Raw genomic sequence first — 11,508 nt, forward strand, 5'->3', positions numbered from 1 at the left:
CTCATGTCACGTAGGCTACAAGTTAGCTGTTAGTGTGTGGTCTAACTAGCCTGTGCATTGGGCTGCATGCATGCTTTCAATGACCCATCCAAATGTTTCACCACAAGTTTCCCCAAAAACTTTCCCCCACACTTACGCCCCTCAATGGCACGCTCGGCCTCACCTAACGTCCTTAATCGTTGGTCGTGACACCTAGGGTGAGAAAGTTTGGCAACAGAGTAGAATTCCTTTATTCCCTGCTAGTGTTCTAAATAGTTCTTGTGTTTTGATCTGTTGATGGGCTATTTTGACTCTACAGGGAGTAGAACTTATTATGTATAGTCACTGGTGTTCCTTATTTTTTGTGTCCTGTTCTATGATGGATTTTGAGTGGAAGGTGGTGTTAATATTGGGGAGGGAATGCGGCATAGATCAAACTGTGATATGCCCATTATTTTGCTTCTAGGTATATTTCTAACAATCACGTCCTTTTTGTGCAACTCTAGGTGGAGGTGAGCTTTGTTCCCTTTGTTTCAATGACATTATTTTTAACTTTTAGAAAAAAAAATTGAAAAGCTGTAAGGCGTACCTTACCTTTCGCTTAGATAAAAACACTAAAATTATCATTTTCATTTTTATTTCTCTTAATATAGGTTTAGTTAAATATACACATTTGGAGAGAATATAAGATTATTATACTATTGTATTACTTGTAACTTTTGTAAGGATAATACAATATTGCCCGCCTCTTATCACTTCTGAGTTGAACATTCAAAAAGAAATCATATTACTTCAGAGTTGCATGGTTGAATATCTAAATAAAGTTATATATGTATGTACATACATATGTATGTATAAATAATTTGTTAAATATAAATCAAAGCAACTCTTTTATACATTGATGTCAATTTAAAAATATTAAACATCTACATATTGTAAAAAAAAAAGTTTAAGTTTTATAATTATTAAAATATTTTTTTAAATTTTCAAGACTAGTCAAAGTTATACATATGATTATTAAAATACTGTGTACTAATTTTTCTTGATGAATTTGATATATATGGGGTTCGGCTTGAATGATGTTTTGTGTTTGAAGATGTTGCAAAGCTGTGCTTGCTTCTAGTTTATTCAGATTGGGCCTGTTGAGAGGGGAAGCTGGGCGGAGTCCATGATTTTTTTGTATAACAGATTTTTCTAAGCTACCCACGTTGAGATGTCTGGCCTATTGCTGTGGTTTGGGTGCATTACTACCAAATCTGGGTTTGTTTTTGAACTTCAAGAGTAATGGCATAAGCATTTAATTATAGTCCCATATCATTAAACTCTTGCTAAAGTAAATGGTCATTTCATTTTATTTCATTTTGGGTTAAGATTGGAATCCCAGCCTTACAAAAACAAAACGGATTAGTACGAAGTTGACAGGTATTGGGATTTGTGCACTCATCGCATGGCCTTTGTTTAAGTCTTCCATTGACCAAAAGGATTTCCGTTCTACAAGACTCAATAATTGTTGAGCAACTATTCAAGACTCAGGTATCTGGTGAACAACTGAATTTCTGTGGAAGAAGTGATGATGAGGCTCGGAAGAATAGGCCTCCAAGATTACAACTGTAAGTATGAATAATCGTTAATCTTTGTTGATTTCATAAATTGCATTAGCCAAAGATCGTTGAAATCTCAACATTTTTTCCTTCTCTTATCATTAAGATACTAAACAAAATGGGTTGTGTTATATTATTTATGTTTCCTTTATAATGCAACTGGGTAAAAAAGTCATCTTATATCTCCTTTACGATGCTTTTACCTTGTGGAAATTAATAATGTTTCTTCTACATTCTAAAGGTTTATAGGGAAGGAAAGGATATGAAGGAAAATAACAAAAGAAAAGCTAAAAAATTGGAATTTTCGTTTAGTTTGGTGATCAAAGCATGGAGGGAAAAGGAATAGTTATCAGATGAAGCATCATATGGTACACTCCTTTTCTTGTTTCGATACATACCATATATACTATTACTAAGCATAGGCAGTTCTCAAAATTGAAAAGGAGAAATGCATGTACAATTCTTTGCTTTTACCGAGTGTATAGTGATTTTCTCACACTGCAATTTCTTCATATATAGTTCATAAGTGAATTTAGTAGTAGCAATGTTTGGGATGCTTTAAGCAAAAAGCATACTTGATATTAAAATAGTTATAATTGTCTGCATATTTTATCGATTATTTTTATATCCCATTTTTACTTTATCCATCTTTTTAAAAGAAAAGTCCAAAGTTACTTTCTTTTTCATTTTTGAACCACTAATTTTGGTTAAAATACTAAAAACGATCTTATACTTTCTTAAATTTTTCAAACAATTAAATCTCTATTATTCTATTGTACCAAATTGGACACTTAAAATATTAATTTTAATTAATTAAACCCTTATTTAAAATAAAATTCATTAAAATTTGTTATTTTATTATGTCAACTTTTAAATGGTACTCACATAGTAAAACAACAGTTTTATGGACACTAAAATAATTGCTTTAATAGTTTTAATCTAAAATAAAAGCTTAATTACATAAAAATGTTTTATAAAATTTGTTTGGAAAAGTATTTTTATTATTGCCAAAATGCAATAAGCTTATTAATTTTTTGTTACAAAACTAAGCCATGTCTTACGAAAGTCATGCATCAAAATTGAACTGCCCGTTCATTTTATTACAAAGCCCATCCCCCAATTTATGAATTGAGATAAATAAACACTAATTGTCAGCTTATAGCAAGCTAGAAATCACTAATTGTCAGCTTATATTTGGAAAGATTTGAATATTTTATAAATTTAATTGGGTACAATAAAACAATGGAAATTTATTTGAGAAATTTTTGGAAGATTACATAGGCTTTTTAATATTTTAGTAGTTATTTTTTACCTTTCTGTATTTCATAATAGTTTTTTGTTATTTATTATAGCATTAACAACCATTAAACATCAATATGATAATTTTTGTTAGTTTTATAATATAAAAATTTAAGAATTTTAATATACAAAATATTAAATTCAATTTTATTTTGTTGATTATAAAATTCTCAATTTATTTACACATGTAATTCTATTATTTTAGTATATCACTTATAAACTAAAATTAAATTATATTTAATTTATTTAATATAAATTTGTAGTTAATTTTAGGATCTGAGTTCTAAAATTGGAATTCGTTCAAATTAGTTGTTGGGTCTTCAGATGGGAAAGATTTCAAGGTTCTGGTGCTGTTTTCTTGGAGGTAGTGTATGGGATTGTGGATATATTGTTTTTGTGTTTTTTAATTGTTTTGCTTGATAAATTTATTATTATCTGTTGGGACTTCTATATTAACACATATTACATGTTTGATGATGGTGAATATATGCCAATGTTTAACTTTAAAACGATTAAACATAACAAAATTCTATTAACAGCATTTTAAGCATTACAAATTAATGAAATCCCTTTCATATAATATCCACAAATCTTGATTAATTATAAGATAAGAGATGAGGCTTTGAACTTATACCTCCTAAAGCAAGCTTGCTACCAAACTGAAACCTCATTATCAAATTCCTTGACATTGCTAATTAAGGGTGAGACAGAAGGAAGAACGTGCTGTTCCAGTATGCTGCTATAAGAAAATTTTGTTGATCCCAGAGAGAAAATTTTTATGACAAAAAACATTACAGAATTTGTTTAAGACAAATTTGTTGATGCAGATTTAGTGAAGAGATCATAGGAAAAGGAGCTGCGTACAAAATTGAAGTACACACATTGTATAGTTGGCTGATAAAGGAATATATACCACCTCATATACCCTTGCTTGCAGCCAGTAGCCAATATCTTCTTTCTCCTACGATGCTTTTGAAAGGAGAAGAGAAAGAGTGGTGAGATCTTCAGTAAATATAGTGTCTTTGAAGAATCAATGATGCATAGAAGAGATAAGGGAAGAATATGTGTAAAAATTTTCAAGGTCAGCAAGCTAGGGAAGGGTGATCCAACTTAGTTCACTAGCAAATTAGAGATCAAATTTTAGATGGCATAATGCAGACCAAAAAAATTATCTAGGCTAGTGGAAGCGAATGAATTAAAGAATAATATAATTTTTTTTCATTATATCTTAATTTTGGTTTTGATGTTATCCCCAAAACAATCGTATAAAAAAAAATAGTCTTCTAAAAATTTCAAAGCTAAAAAGTGCCACTTACTTTCTAGAATTTAGGATTGTCTGTTGCTTCTTGTGCACTATAGAAATGCATCATCAAGATTATTATGAACGGAATGGAGGTTATTTGGGAAAGTTAATAATGAAGCTCCAGCACTCTTCTATTCTGTTGGAGCTTGGTTTTGTTGCTTTTACTCTCTTTCGATGGATTCTGGTTTGCTTCAAGTCGGGTTTTATCACTTTGGTCTCTCATATGGAGCTGAGTTCATGAAGGGACAGATTAATGTGAGTGCTAGGTTTGGGCATGGAATGGCTGCTTAACTTTAAGTGACATGAGGGCACCTGCCTGGATTTTATTGGGTGCCAGTGGAGTTTACTATAGCATTCTCAAGAAAATTTTAATGTTTTTTTTTTAAATGATTTTATTAGTCTCAGTGACCCATATGTCACTCTAAGTCTCTTCCTTATTGTAATAGACTTTTTATGATATAATGATTGGTCCGGGCATTGGAAACCTGTACACTTACAAAAGATACTACATAAAAGTCATTGGCAGTGAAGAACAAGAATCCGAACTCCTAATCCCAACTAAAAAGAGTTTAGCACTGTTTGCCCCCAGGTTAAAAGAAAATTTCAGTGTTACAAATAGAAGACATGAAATCCTATGGTTTTGGTAAGTATTTTGGAGCTTCGCTGTAACTTATGTACAAGTGTTTTCTAGTGTGTAGTGCAATAGCTCTTTTGGTGTTTGTCTTTATTTTCTCCTTTTGGTAATATTAACTTTAATGAAGCTCAACCAGTCTTTACTAAACAGATAAGAATAGCAGATAACGGGTCTGCTGGTCCAATAGGGCCTCTAAAATTATCATATAGATACAATATGTCACATTTGGTAGGTAAGGAAGAGGTGGTTGAAAAAAAGAGAATGTTTTAATCTAATTTTTAGGAATTAGGATACACTGCCTCCCTTTCTTAATATTATAGGCTAGTCATAAGATAAAAAGTCGTTTTCCTACTAAACAACCTAGCTTTTGTTTCAATGATAAGTGCAATATTCCTTACTTAAAGAGCTAAGTTTCAATCTTCATTCTTTCTTTAGTGTAAAAAAAAAAAAAGAAAAATTATGCGCAAGCATAAACACTTGATAACCAAATCGTCAGCTAAGAGAGAGTTTGTTTAAGAAATTAATGCCAAGGCATTTGGGCTGTGTAGCATTGAAAGAGTCTTTTCCAAGACTATTTTCTATTGTGAGAAATAAAGAGGTGAAGGTGGCTGCAATGTGGAAGGAAATGGGAGTGGGAACTTTGATTTTTGAAGACATCTTTATGATTGGGAGGAAGAATTGCTTAGAGTGTTCATGGAGTTGCTTAGTGATATGTTTGTGAAGGACGAAAAGGATCATCTTCTCAGTAGAAAAGAAGCAAATGCTGACTCGAATGAACCAAATCGTGGAGCAGCGCATAAGGTATGGTTTGCATCTATTTAGAACTTTATTTTACCACTCAAACTTCATTGTTGCTTGTGGCTTGTGGTGTTGAATTGTATACTTACCAAAGAATTTTTAGCTTCTTGGGGGATTACTTTTGATGATGAAAATATACTATGTGGGTGGTGTGGGCTGGTTGAGGTGGATGAGCATATTATCCTTCATTGTATGTTTTCTCGGGCGATATTGGGGTGGTATCTTTCAACGGTGGGGCTTTCAATGGGTGGCAACTTTAAGTTTTTCGGGACTACTACTGTTTTATGAGGATTTAATACTACTAAAAAGATGGTTAGCTGTTGTGGGGTTACTAAGTGGTCGATTTGGCTTGCTAGAAGTGATTTGATGTTTAATGCCAAGAACTAGGATGTTGATGAAATTGTTTTTATAACTAAAATGAAGTCCAAATTTTGGATCAATGCACCTGAGAAGGATGCTGATATGGAGGAATAGGATGGTGGAGGATGCCTTGGCTGCCAAAACCTGATGGGATGTTAGATCTGAGGAGAGGAATTTCATAGGTTCCACGTGGGGATGAAGAGCTGAAGTTCAATGTGGATGGCTCAACTAAAGGGAAACCTCGTCCTATTGGAAAGAATAGGCTGTGTGATACTTCTTTCTTACATCAATACTTCAGAATTACTAGAGAGGTTAGGGTGCATAAAATGCATATGATAATGGGTAATATATATAGGATAAGAGAAGATTGATGTGTCAATTGTCTCTATTTCATATAATATATTATGCATGCATGACCCAAACATCATGTAGAAGCATGTGAGGCAACAAGGTACGTCAACTTCAACTTCTGGAGTTTCTGTACAAAAAGGTCTGTTCAATGAATTAATGCAAACTCTCTTTTCTGCTATAATTTTTTCTTAATTGTGGCATCATGAAGGTCTTAGGAAATGCTATATATGTTGAACTCAATCAATCCACAGTTGTAGAAGTGCTGTGTGATGGCCTATTTGCCCTACTTCATTTTTTGATCTAACTCAGAACGATAGCATGCAAGTGAATATATAATCAGAAAATTGGATGAAATAATCATTACCCAAAGTGGAAGCAAATTAAGTGATTTAGATGAAATCAAAAGTGCAAACAGATTCATGTTTCAATCCCAAACACACCAGTTAAGTTCTGGATAGATAGATAGATAAATAGATAAATTAACCATAAGCAAGCCCAGCTGCTTGATAGATAAGATCCCTGGAAAACAGTGGCAGAGAGAAGAAGAAATTAAAATCCCTCACCCAGAATTCAAACAACAAAACAGATTGCAAACAAACAAAGTTTAGTGCAAACCAACCAGATGGATCAAATGCTCAAACGCCTTAATTCGTCTTCAGCATCCCAAGCAGCTAGCTTATCAAGAACATAACCATCGATCTTAGAGTTCAGGTGTTTCAACCGGCGATTACTTTCCTTAATTTCAGCAAATATCAGCGGAAACGCCTCCAGGCCTAGCTTGGCCATCTGGGTCGCAACTACCTGCTTCACTTTCTTATCCTTTTTCTTCTTATCATTAACGAGCTTTGGTTTGCCAACCTAAATAGAATCGAAACAAAAACGAAAAAGTAAATATCAAGAGACAAAGTCCAAGATCAGGAAGAATTTTCCAGTAAATTATGAAACTACCTCAAACTTGGGTTTCCTTGCCCTGCGATGTTTCTTTCGGGACACTTCGGGTCCAGTTTCCATTTCTCCACCCACGAAATTCTTCATGTTTTCCCCCTTCTGCAAAGTCATGAGTCAATTTTTATTGAATATAAAAAATAGAATTATTTTCTTGCAAGATTCCAGGAGAGAAAACAAGTACCATAAACTGCTTGCTGATCACGTAGATGATAAAATTAAAACAAAGAAAATAAGAGAGAAAGTGACGAGAAAAGGTAATAAAATGAGAACGAACTCATGTAAGTCAATATAAGGACACTGGCTGCATTACAAAAAGAAATCGCTCGACTATCCTTCAAACGTGCCATTTCTTCCAGGATGTCGTACGATAACCGACCATTCTTTTATAAATTCACTTTCTAGAGCACGAAATATGTTGACATTCTTATTAATCAAAAAGGCCCACCTAGCTTTCTAATGCTTAATATTGACGTGGAGGATAATTAAATATGTACTAACATGAAAATAGGTTAACATGGTTTCTTTGTGACATATACGCGACTAATTTTTTTATTATTTTGGTTACTTTGTCTTTATGTTGTTAGATTTTTTAGTAAAACCAATGTGTGGACTTACATTATTTATTTCTTTATTTTATCAAAATCAGTTTAAGATAATTTGGTCTTTGATCAAAAAATAATATTATAGTCTATAATATGATCTACTAAAGTGAGTTAGACTCCAATGTTATATGTGGGTTCAAATGAGTAGACTTGTGCAGGAAATGCTAAATCTCATAATGAGTGGGATGAGGGATTCACTATGTAAAAGGTAAGGCTAAGTCCCCTCTCCTGTTTACAACAATGTAAAAATCTCACCGATAAGAGAGTTAAAAAGAAAATGAGAGGAAGATCTTAGTGCATTAACTACCAGCCATTAATCTAGTTAGTATTTCCTTTTCTTTTTTTTTGGGGTGAGAGCCAGTATGACAAAGGGCGACATGGCAAGAGATGATGGCTAGAGAATCTTCACTTACTGTTTGCAAACAATCTAAGTAACAAACTCATGTGGTCGGCGATTAAGGGAGCGTTCGAGGAATACAATAGGGTTGTTGACGTGCACATGCCAATGAGGGTCATGCAAGACAAAACCAGCGGCACAAAGTTTGCCTTTATTCACTAGTGACGTGCATATTCCCTAGATCTTTAAGCTTTGATGGAAGTTTATTTTGAATGATGACACTGCATTCCTCAGTAAGTGCAATTGTCTCAAAATATTCTAATTTCCTCTTTTTAGTCAAAATGTCTCTCAATAACTTAACATAGATTGTTAATCAAGTTTTAATTTGAAAAAAAAAATAATTTACTCTATGGGTAAGTTACCAACGAATTTCCTGTTACCGATACACTATTGCCGAAAGAATTCTAATTGAAATTTTTATTGTAATTTTTATCAATAATGTTACATACCGACAGAATCTTTATTATTATTGACGAAAATTTTCATTAGTAATGCCTTTTTTTTGTTGTAATTAACTAATTAAAACATTTTTTCATTAATTTGATTAGTGAAATTCTTTACTTACCATATAATACAACCTTAATTAATTTAGCTAATTTTAAATTAATCTAAATTTACTCATTTAATTACTTACGTAATCACCCTAAATCTTAATTAAGTTGAATAATTTTACTTATACAATCTAGATGATGTATTTCATCGATCTTCCTTCAAATAGCCTATTTTCATAAAGTTTCATCAAATTTCCGTTTTCCATTTTCCACATTGCTAATATTAATAGTGATAGCAATTGTTTACAAGAGCAAATCCTAATTAATAGCACAATATCCCAATTGTTTGTAGTCAATTAACAACACATAATTGTCAACATAAACAACCTACAATTAACAACACATTGTTTCCATTTTTGTTTTTGAAAGAAAGAGATTTCATTGTTTATCACAGGGAAAATACTTCCTTGGACAAGCAACTTCAGAAAACAAAAATGATTATTCACAACTGCAAACTCAAAAAACTAGCAAAAGAAAAAAACCACCCCATCAAGCCGCAGCTCACAAAACCAGACACAAGAACAAAAACCTGTACATTAACAACCCAAAAATCAAACAAAATTCAAATTGGACAAACAAGGATATAAACAAGAGCAATCAAAAAGCATTCCAAGATGGAAAACTAAAGTAGAAATGCATGCTTTTGCTTATCAAAGTTGAGAACAACTAGGCAGCACAATCAAAGCTGTAGTCAAAACCAATCAACCAGCACAACACCCAAGCATCGAATTATTTGTACGCATGCTTTTGCTTATCTCAAAACTCCAAGCATCAAACATAACCCCAAAGTAGAACAAAGAAAAAAAAAGGAAACCGGTAGATGTAGAACAAACTGGTAAAAAAGATTAAGAAAATCCTAAAGCAGCAATGCCACAACAACAATCCTTTCCTCCTTTAACACACTCCTCGGCACTGCCATTTTCAAAACACCCATAAAGACAAAATGGCAAAAGTCAAACAAAACCCACAAAAATAATAAAACAAAAATTGTATGAAAAATTTGTACCATCATTTAAAGAATCATTGTAATGGCATTTTATGTGAGATTGGAGGCTTTTCAAATGGGGGTTTAAAACCTTAATTTTGAAGAAATTGAAATTGAGGGAAAAGAGAGAAGGGACAAGAAATAAGGTACTGGGTAGTCCTCAAACGAAAGGAGAATGAGGAATCGACCACCATAAGGGTTGGGTCGACTGTCGACGTGGGTCAGGTGCGAAGGGAGTCGTTGGTGTGGGGCAGGAGGCCAAGAGACAGAGAGTTGAGGAAGAAGAGAGAGTTTAATGTTATAGGGAAAAATGAGTGGAAATAAAGGGGCTCGGAATATTAAATGAAAATTACCAACAAAATTGTTGATGAAAATTTTTAATTTAATTACCCCAATCGTCTCCATTGGTGATTCCATTGATATAGTTATTAGTCATTTCAATTGTCTTCGTCAGTAATTTCGTCAACAATTTCATCAACGACATAACCACAATTCCGACCAAACCATCCATCGGTAATTTGGTCGTTATTATCCGTCAATAGTGGCGTTATCGATAGAAATCACCCATTGGTAGACTTAACGCCATCTTACAATATTATACATCATTGTATTACCAACGGAATACTAACAGAATTGGTTCCGTCAGTGTTCCGTTGGTAATACTTAGCACATAATTCCGTTAGTTTTTAGTGATTTTTTGTCAGTATTTTCCAAAGCATTTTAGCGAGGAAATAAAAATCTATTTTTTTGTAATTGTTCGAGTTGATTTGACCCACTAGTCATCGCTCCGCTCGGATGGCCCACTAACATGGATTGTACACTAGCATGGCTCACAAATTGATCGCACACTTAACACAACTGCTGTGATACCAACTATAACGTAGTGGTTCTTGAGACCACTCATACTATGGCCTTAAACTCAACTTTCCCCGCTTCCAAACCTAAGTCAGCCTAACAATGCCTATCAAGAACAGTGAAGGCCACAATGGTCTTTGAAGCAACACAATATGCAATATGAATGCAAGCACACAACAGACAAGGTATAAACCTTCAAGCACACAAGGGCACACACATAAATGCTAAGCTAAGAGAAGTTTTGTAAAAAGAGCTGGAGAATAAAGCTTTCTTGTTTTAATGAGCCATCCTCTGAACAAGTGTTTACAAAGGAGGGGTTTTTATAATCAAAGTGCCCCTAAGTAGCTTGTGAGACCCTGTCAAGCTCAATTAAAAAACGATATTGTATCGAGTGGTACAACTAAATTAAATCGAACCTTGAACTAGTTCAAATATAAATTCTAAGAGGAATTTGAAATTTTTAAAACCAACAGAATGGCTGAGAATAGTGATTTGGAGTTCAAGGTTCAGTTTGGAGTCTATCAGGAAAATTTACCGATTAGGGACAAAACGGTCGTTTTATCATTTGATGATAAAATGGAGTTTTTTAGCCAAGATTTGATCACATTGGACCAAGAATAATTATATGGAATATAATTATGATTATTGGAGTATAAAATGATGTTAGTAGTGAAAAATTGTGATTCCCGGTATTTTTGGAGCAGAAGGGCAAAATGGTAATTTTGCCACTATAGGACTAAACGGAAATTTTTTTAAACAATTTTTGCCCCATTTGGATAATATTGATCAATATTAGTGTTTTTTTAGGTTGAAAAGTAGAAATAATGAGATTCCGGTACATTTCG

General features: G+C 33.2%; 2 long non-coding RNA genes across 2 annotated transcripts; one reads left to right on the forward strand and one right to left on the reverse strand.

The window, feature by feature from the left end:
* On the forward strand, positions 1,358 to 8,535 carry LOC108662679. The gene is made up of 3 exons (XR_001928633.1): positions 1,358 to 1,589; positions 1,822 to 1,948; positions 8,237 to 8,535. It is a non-coding gene; the product is annotated as an uncharacterized LOC108662679 (long non-coding RNA).
* On the reverse strand, positions 6,659 to 7,561 carry LOC18594840. Its single transcript, XR_001928632.1, has 4 exons — positions 7,455 to 7,561; positions 7,274 to 7,372; positions 6,945 to 7,183; positions 6,659 to 6,844 (listed from the first exon to the last, which is right to left on the reverse strand). It is a non-coding gene; the product is annotated as an uncharacterized LOC18594840 (long non-coding RNA).

The sequence above is a fragment of the Theobroma cacao genome, chromosome 7 (genome assembly GCF_000208745.1).
Source record: "Theobroma cacao cultivar B97-61/B2 chromosome 7, Criollo_cocoa_genome_V2, whole genome shotgun sequence".
NCBI classification, from domain to species: domain Eukaryota; kingdom Viridiplantae; phylum Streptophyta; class Magnoliopsida; order Malvales; family Malvaceae; genus Theobroma; species Theobroma cacao.